This window comes from Nomascus leucogenys, chromosome 6 (genome assembly GCF_006542625.1).
Source record: "Nomascus leucogenys isolate Asia chromosome 6, Asia_NLE_v1, whole genome shotgun sequence".
In the NCBI taxonomy this organism is placed as follows: domain Eukaryota; kingdom Metazoa; phylum Chordata; class Mammalia; order Primates; family Hylobatidae; genus Nomascus; species Nomascus leucogenys.
In genome coordinates, this window is record NC_044386.1 from 62,224,988 (window position 1) to 62,234,427 (window position 9,440).

Below are 9,440 nucleotides of genomic sequence, written 5' to 3' on the forward strand. Positions count from 1 at the left end.
TCCATCACCATCGTTGAAAAGCCTAGACAACCTGTGTGTTCAGCTGGTACTCAGCCAGGAGCTGTCTCTCCAGGAATCCAAAAGAATTAAAATGAGGCATTGTGCTATTTAGAATTATATTCAAAAAGCATGAAGGCACTACTTTAGGTCTATAGAAACTTTAAAATTGTTGCAATATTTTAGGTTATATCTTTGTGTTCTTTCAAATGGGCATAATATTTTAGATTTTTATTATTACATTATTTGAAATGGTTGCCCTATTTTAGTGTCTAAAATTTTTTTTTTTTTTTTTTTTTTTTTGAGACAGAGTCTTACTCTGTCACCCAGGCTGGAGTGCAGTGGCACGATCTCAGCTCACTGCAAGCTCTGCCTCCTGGGTTCACGCCATTCTCCTGCCTCAGCCTCCTGAGTAGCTGGGACTACAGGCACCCGCCACCACGCCCAGCTAATTTTTTGTATTTTTTTAGTAGAGACAGGGTTTCACCGTGTTAGCCAGGATGGTCTCCATCTCCTGACCTTGTGATCCACCCACCTCGGCCTCCCAAAGTGCTGGGATTACAGGCATGAGCCACCGCGCCTGGCCCCTATTTTAGGTTTTATTTCTTTATTTACTCACTTCCATTTTATTCCCCAGGGAGGGATTGCTGCTGATGCAGATTCCTAGTGAAAATTATTGATTTCACTATATTAGGAAAGGATGAGTTTTGATTATTATTTCCTGTGCTTGGGGTACTACTTCTTTATTTATTCTTGGGAATTTTTTTTTTGTATAGTATCCTCAGAATCCAATAGAACTAGCATTTTAAAGAGCAGTGCAAACGCAAGAGCAAGGGCTGAAACCAACCAGGTTGAAATTCCACAGCCTCCTCATCCCACCAATGACAATTTGATTTTACTTCAAAGTGGCCATGGCTCTTGCAGTAACATACTACTTCCAGGCCTGGTTTTGTATAGCATGATCTCCAACTGCTTCAAATGAGCACCTATTGCTGTCACCCCAACCAGATGTACCTTAGTGTGCTAGAAACCTGCGCTCATTTCTTAGATATAGAGATGTTTGTGGACTGAATCATTCTGACTAGTTATTCTCCATCTGGTGCTTTGTCTATTTCATTTCCTTTTTTGGTTCAGTCTGGAACAAGGCCAAGAAACCAAAGTTCTTCTCTGGAAAGGACTTTCTCTGCCATGGCAGGGAGGAGTGGGTATGTCTTCATATAGTGCCTGGGGGCAGCATGATATCCTGACAGGGTTTGTGGCTGTCTCTTCCAGGGAAATAGCTACAGGTTTGTTCTCTACACCCAGGGTTGGAGGATGGCTAATCACACAAAAATTTGAAATAATTACTAAAGAGAGAGACATTACTTTGGGTGGCTTATAAGAAGTTGCCATTATTATTTGAGAATAGTGTCTTAGACTGACTTATCATGGCTTTAGAGGTTGGGTTAAAGTGTCTGCCCAGCACAGTGCTACCCTAAGCATAGTGCTTAGTGTTGCTCCCTTAGAAATTCTTCCCTCAAAGCATCCTGGGGGTCAGCTCAGCCTCAAGTCACTCTGGGACCTCAGGGACAGATTTTGGAGGGGTGGTAAGAAATGGCAACCAGGCTGGCTGCAGGATGACCCCTGAGAAAAACAGTCGGAAGTCCACAATACTATATCCAAAAGTACTGGAAATCAGGCTGACTTCACTGTTTTTGTTCCTGGGATATGATCAGGTAAGTAGGGATTGGTGGAAAGGGTTCTTGCAGCAAGAATACTGAAAATTAGATGAATTATGGCTCTGTGGATCTATATAGATAGAACTCCAACTGGAGATCCAGGTGAGGGGTCTGCCATAAACCAAGGTATCTGACAAACAGGCAAGGCCCGAGGCAAGACTCTGGACTGAGCAGGGAAAACCAGAGCCTGCAGCAGGTACATGAGGCAGAAATCAAACCGACAAGGAGAACACAATAGGGCAGTAAAGGAAAGCTTGACTCAGTTTGTGCATGGGTTCCCATGCCTCATCCCTGGGACTAGGGAGAGTAGGGCTCCTCAAACTCGGCACTGTGAACAGTTGGGGCTGGACAGTTCTTTCTTGTGGGGGGTTACCCTCTGCATTGTAGGGTGTTTAATGAAATTCCTCACCTTTACCCACTGGGTGCTATTAATACTCCCTTAGCTGTGACAACCATAGATGTCTCCAGACATTGACAAATATCTCTGGGTGGAAAACTTGCCCTAATTGAAAACCATTAGTTGACAGCAAAAGACTAATTCCTGTCAGCACTGACTGGTGGGACCACTTCCTTGATCAGAATTGGTTCAGGAATAGGCACAGTTGAATCTGTCAATTAAGGCTCTTGGGATCTACAGACAAGCAGGGCTAGTACTTGACAGAAACTGTCCAAAGACCTCTAGCACTAAAATGAGAGAAACCATTAAGTGTTGGAGAGGAGAAGGCTATCATTGTGTTTGGAGTTAAGAAGAGGGTAGAGAAGGAAGATGAAGAGTCAGGGTGAAGTTAGGTCTATAAGTCTGAGCCAAGCTGAGAGCTTATGGTAGAGGCCATGCCTGCTCCTTTGGGCTTGTCTAGAGCAAGACCTGTTATTCAGAACCCCCAGTCCTTGCCATCTGGTGCACTTTGGGATCCAAATCCTACATTTTGATTGAGCACTGAGCAAAGGCCCAGGTGGATCTTTGATGATGAAGTCCGTGCTTGTCACTCCACCTTGATGACCCACTCTCTTCCAGATGGCGGTCTGGTTCATTATGAGAAGGCTTACAGGATGCTACAATGGCAACTTTCCAGCAATACCAATGCTTTGAAGGCTCAGGTGAACTCTGTTAAGAGAAGAATGCCCAGCAAGGTCCAGGATAATGTTTATGCTGAATCTTGTCCAAGTTTCTCTTCCTGGGAGAGATGTTAGCTGACTCTGGAGTTAAGTCTAAGTTGAGGCCAATGAGAGACCTGTCCTGTAGCTTCAGCCCCATAACGATGGTTGATACTGGCTTTATTCATGGCTTCCTATCTACTGTTTCCAGAGATAACCTTGCACAGTCTTCAATAAGCCTTCAACTCTCAGGAATTTTACCATTTCTAAATTTAGGATATCTGCTATTTCCTGTGGTCATATTGGCCCTATAAACAGCACATCTTTCTTTTCAGTGAAGAAGTTAAATGTCACACAGTCTGCTCTGAGAAAAGGGCCAAGTTCAGGGCAGAGACTACCTTCCTGGGTACCCCCCAAGAAGGAGTCTTGATCACTTCTCTAAACATGCCCTGGATGCTCCCAGAGCTCATGAAAACGCTGCTCTCCATTAGTGCTAGCAGCTCTGGTGAAGGCTAAGTTGAAGCTCTTAGTTCAGGAGAGCAGAGCTGCCTCCCGCTGCCACCACCGTGGTTCTCGGGTGGTAATGGTGAGCATGGCATTTGAGCACAGTATGTGGCAGATGGCAGGAATTCAATGCATAATTTTGTTTGTAAATTGAAAATGAAGTAGTGTTCCTTATAAGTCTTCAGGGTATTGGGAGCTTTAGGTAAGTGCAAATGAATTTCATGGGGCTTTGCATGGGGTTAAGTTTCTTTCTACCTTCTAAGAAGATCCATAGCAGCACAAGCTGACTTTTCTTAACTGAGATCAGGAAGTCATCAACTAACAAACAGGGTGGTGGCATTTGGCCTCTGCTATGTACTGTCTTTATGTTTGTTTGTTTGATCCCTAGGATTCAGTACTATTTAGTTAGAGGAAAGCACTTTTTCTACTTGAATATGTTTTTATAAGGTTTCTGATCCATTAGGCACTCTCTTCTTGCTGATAAACATTTGCAGGCAGATTGTAAAACTACATTTGGAGTGGCAATGGGGGTAGAAATTTGCTTAAATTTTGTGCATTTCTTATTTTTGTACTCTCAGATTTTCCTACACTCTAGATTTACTTAAAGTTTATTTTATATATTTAAATGCTTATATTTTCTTTAAGTAATTTTTTTGTATTGGTTTGAAGAGTGTGTATGAAAGGGAGGGAGAGAGAGATAGACACACAGAGAGGGTTTTGCTTTCATTGCCTCAAAAGGCTTAACTTGGTTATTCAGGAATGATCTCAATTTTGTTTTGCACATATTTCACTCTGAATTTTATCCAGAAATTTAAGGTTATAATAACTCTTCTGTGGTTAAAAACTGTTTTAATTCTAGGAACCTCAGTCTGAATATACTTTAAGGAAAGAAAAAGTCTAACATATTCGGTACTGAACACTTAGGTCCTAATTTTCTGTTCTGCCCTTATGCATTATGCAATATTTTCAGTGGGTTGGCATTCTGCTTGGTGACCTTTGAAACATGCAGGCACCATCTTGAAATGAGGACCAATAGAAGTTCTGTCTTTCCTGTTTACTCTGCTCGCTTTCCAGGACTTCTTCCTGACAGTGTGTCTCAAACCCTGAAGCTTGACAATAAACATAGAAAAAAAGGTAGAAATTTGTTTGTGGAACTGGGTATCTGAAGGGTTGCGGTTGATAAATTATTGTGAAATGGTGAGGAGATTATCTGAAATTGATCAAAAGTTATAATGATGGTTGTGGATGGGTGTGGCCCATCACATACGTGGTGAACTACACTAGCTGGTAGGCTTCTCAGGTTTGTGAATGTGTGGATTTTGTGTATCCCACATAGCTCAGTTCAGCTGGGTGCAGTTTCCTGGGTTCATCTAATATTTTTTTGCAGATAAAATTGCAGAAAGTAAACTTGGCATTTACATTATGCTCAGATTGTTTCCTGATATTTCACTTACACTGAAACGAATGCACATTTTCAAAATAAGAATTTATAGCTAAACCAAGCATGTAACTATGATGATCATAGCTAACATATCTTGAGCCCTTGTTACGTATCAGGCACAATTCCAAGCTTTTGACATGTATTAATTAACTCATTAAGTCCTGTTAGCAACTCTTGAAGTAGGTACTATCATTGCCCTCATTTGTAGATTAGTACACTGAGCCACAGAGGGGTGAAACAACTTGCGAAGGTTCATAGAACTACGTGGGCAAGACTCCAGCTCCTGTTTTATTCACTCTGCTCTTCCTCCCTCTCTATTGAAAGTAGCTAGTTTTGGATGCTAAACCTCAACTTTACAGAGTAGCAAAAATTATCAGATGTTCTTGGCCTATCATTTGCCACCTGATATTAATAGGAAAATGCCTTAACTCCTTCCGACCAGCAGAACACTCACTGAATATGACTTAAAGGGATTGACGATGGAGGAACTGTCTAAGCTATGTCAGAAGAATCCAATGTGTTAACTCACTTTTTGTTTTAGTCTCCTTTCTTTCCAGGGCAGGATTTTCACTATGTGCTAATGGAAAGCAGTGGGCGGGGGAAGGGCAAATAAATGACTACACAAAGGTACATACGTGTACTTGGCCAGGGTGGATCTATATTTGGTAAGATTAAGCTCTATTGTATTTTCATGCCTAATAGTTACAGAATTGAAACTTGTCCCTCAGGACAGGAATTTGCCATCTACATTCCAACATTCCTTGCCTTCTGAGCAAAACCACTGCATTGATGTCATCTAATCCTCTTGTTTTTATATTTTCCCTCTTAGCTTGGTACTGTCTCCTTTCTTCTCTGGTCATTCTACCACACTATAATGGAAGGTTTTTGTTTTGTTTTGCTTCATTTTGTCTCCCCCACTCCTTTTAATTTGTCTTTGCTGGTGAGGGTAGTGGTAGTAGGAAGGGGTACCTTGGGAAGAGCAGAGAGACAGAACCACTCTAGGCTTTGAGAAAATTAAAAATTTGAGGTCCATTCTCATTTATTCTTCTTATTAAAAATGTATCTTTCTTTGCAACTGTTATGTAAGTCTCAAATTACTTAAAAATTAAAAGTCTCAAAAATTTCCTTTTGATTGTATAAAGGTTATTTAAAAAATAATAAATATTCTCACATACAACCAGAAATGATAACAATTGCCCAAGCCCAGTGGTTCTCGACTCTGCTTGTAGGTTAGAATCAATACTTGAGGATAGTTTTTAAGTTATTTAAGAAACAATATCAACAACCCCCTCCCTTGTTCCTGTGCCCTGACAAAGAACAAGAAACTAAGGTAAGTAGACCAGGGCAAGGACTTCTGCCTCTATTACTATACAAGGACTGCACTGGATAGCATGTTCATTCATTCATTCATTCCTCATTATTTACTGAGGACTTAACAAGTGCCAAGCATGGGGAGGAATGATGTGATGATTATGTAGGCTCTGGAGTGAGAAGACACTGAGATCTGAAGGATGTGCAGGAATTAGCAGGGTGAAGGCAGGAGCAGCATGAGGGAAGGTTGTGGGAAGAGTAACCTGGGCAAAGGGTAGAACTCTGTGGTGGGAAGGAGAAGACCTCAGAGGAAGTTTTCAGAAGGAATGTGTGGCTGGGGAGGGGTGTGACTGGCCAGGACTGCTCTATGAGACCTTCCTGTCTAGTCTCTGGTCTGCATTCACTGGCAGCCTGGGGAATGACCAATAGAATATTCTACCACCACTCTCCCCCAGTGCCTCTCTGAACAGTCAACTGCGATGGCTGCTCTGTCTTCACTGACTTCACCTAGGCCTTTCTCTCCACTGTCCTGTCCATATGAGGTTTCCTCTGCGGTCACTTACTGTGTAGCAGCATCTATTCCTTAACTATTTAAGAAACCTTGGCCAGTTTGAGGCAGGGACTATACAAAAAGTCAAGGGAGGCTCTGGGGATTTGGGTTCTGGTCTTGGCTCTGATACTAAGTAGCTCCGGTGTCACGGGCAAGTCCTTTCTTTTGGGGGACCCCAATTTCCTCACCTATAGGATGAGAGAGTAGGCCGAAGGGTCTCTAAGGCTCCTCCAAACTGAAAGCTTACCTTCTAGAGAAGCTCTTCAAGCCAAAAGTCTTTACCTTGAGATACCAGACTTGCTAGTTAATTTAGTTAAATTACACTTTTAAAATCACGATTGCTAGGACATAAGACTAGTTGAGAAATATACATTTTAATGCATATTTTAATTCAGCCAAGCTTGGGATATCCTATTTCTATAGAATAGCATAAATATGGATGTTATATTCCAGTGGCCCTAATTGTGGTTAACTTTCATAGATCCAGATGCTGCGTATACCACAATTGAATAATAAAATGTCCTCAGACACACAGTACAAATATATGAGATGTTCATGTGTGTTAATATGATGAGCCCTGAGATGAGTCATTCAAAATGGTGGTAATCTAACTATATTAAGAAATAATTTACTTACCTAAAATGAAAAAAAAATCCTAAAAATACCTAATGTTAGTATTTCTCAGGCTCTATTATTGGCCATGTCAATTGGAGCAACCATTTGGAAAGTCATTTGGCAACATCTCCTAAAGCTGAATATACATGAAGCCTAGGAGCCAGGAATTCCACTTCCAGGATATGCCCAACAGAAATGAATACATATGTTCACCAAAAGGCGTGTCCTAGAATGTTTATAATTGTGAACAGACCAAAGCTAGAAACTACCCAAGTGTCCATCCACAATGGAGTGGGAAGTAAAATGTCTCTTCATACAATGGAATCCACATAGCAATGAGAACAGAGAACTTACAAAAGCACACAGCAACATGGATGAAATTCACAAGCATAATTCCGAACAAAAAATGCCATGTACCAAAAAGCTTATAGCATATAACTCCATTTATGTACAGTAGAAAAACAGGCAAAACAGCTAGCCTGTTAGAAGTCAGAATGGTGGTTACCCTTTGAAGGGCTGTTCCCAGATGGGGACTCATGGGGTAATGTTCATTCCATGTCTTGAACTGTGCACTGATTACACTGGTGTGTTTAGTTTGTGAAGTGTATCCACCTATACACTTATAATTATGTGGATTTCTGTACGTACATTATATTTCAATAACATTTTAAGAAAGTGTTTTGCCACTTATTAGTTCATTCGACCCACACAACAGTTTTAGGAGATAAGAAGGCCAGGTAACTTTTCTTCAGAGTTATAGAAAGAAAACAGACTCAAAGTTTAGTCCAAGGTCTCAGTGCTAATTGGTGGTGGAATCAGGTTAGGTATGTCAACCTCCTGGCCCAAGAAAGATAGTCTCTGTTGGAGCACCTTGCACAGTGCTTGATGCATAGTAGGTGCTCAATAAATTTCATCTGAAGCTGGATCATGGAATGGTGGTCTTCTAATCCCACAAGGCCGTTATCCTGCTGTGGGAGTAACCATCTTCTCTGGTGGTCTAATGTCCCTGACAGAATGTGCGTATTCTCTCCTAAGAGAAGAGTGGAGATGAGGCCTGAGTCAAATATCCTAAGAAGCTGCCAAAATACCTGTGGAGAATTGCATAACCTTGTCCCTCTAGGGCTTAGAAAAGAATGAGTCAGACAGTCAGTTCTCAGACACAGTGCCCAAGAAAACAGGAAGAAGGTTCACTTAGGCAGAAATCCATGTATGTGACCTTGGATACATCACTGAACTTCTTCAGGGGCAACAATTTGAAAGACAAATTTGAGACACTCTGCCTAGGATGACGTGATCCTTCTGTAGCTGATCTTCTGAGACCCCTGAATTTTATGTACTATTTTCTAATTATATTCTCATTATTTTCAAGGGCATCAGACTGCATTTCAAACTTGACAATTCCTTTGCTATAATTTCAGCTTAAAATTTGACTAATTTATACTTTAAATACAAATATGCCCAATTTTCTGCTTGTCATCATAGTTCAGAAAGAAGTTATACCAACCATGTTATATAAAGTAACCAGGGGTCCTATTTAGCTTGTTAACCATGTTTCTTAAAAAAAAAAAGTACAATAGAACTTTCTTTGTCAATATAAAATTCGAGTTATTTATGACGTGGCTAAAGATATGATAAGAAGTCTCAGAAATGGAATCTGTTATTGCTTGGAAAATAAAATCTCAAGACCTTCTTTGGAAAAAAATGGAGAGTGATAAAATGCTTTCATTTAGGGCTTGGCTGTGATGTCAAGGTCAGCCAATGAGCTCAGAGGGAATCTGAGAAAAATAAAGAGAAAAATAGAAACAGATGTCTGGAAAATCTTCTTGAATATTGCTGGTGAAATTGTATGGTTAGAAGACAAAATTTCAGTGTTACATCCATTATCCTAAAAAAGGTTATAATGAAAGCCATTTAAATTGGTGTTCAAAAACCTTGTGAGAACTTTGGTTGACTGTATTCCACCATGAAGTGCGTTTTGATCTGAAGTCCTGGTTGGGGTATTCCTCCGATAGGTCAGCTGCCATGGGCCTCCTATTAAGTCAAAGTCTCTATTTCAAATTAGCATAAGAGAGAACGCTGATGAAAAGGGGAATAAGAATAAAGCTAAAGAATTGTTTTGGCTTCTGATTGATCAGCATCTATGTTCTCAGAAGCAAATTTCTTTTTGCCTCTAGTTGCTGCTGATGGTAGGAAATAGAAAAATACCTGT

General features: G+C 40.7%; 1 long non-coding RNA gene across 1 annotated transcript; it reads left to right on the top strand.

Moving 5' to 3' along the window:
- The first annotated feature begins 3,166 nt into the window (after window positions 1-3,166).
- Window positions 3,167-9,036, top strand: LOC105739919. The gene is made up of 2 exons (XR_001115901.1): window positions 3,167-3,396; window positions 7,302-9,036. It is a non-coding gene; the product is annotated as an uncharacterized LOC105739919 (long non-coding RNA).
- Window positions 9,037-9,440: the final 404 nt, after the last annotated feature.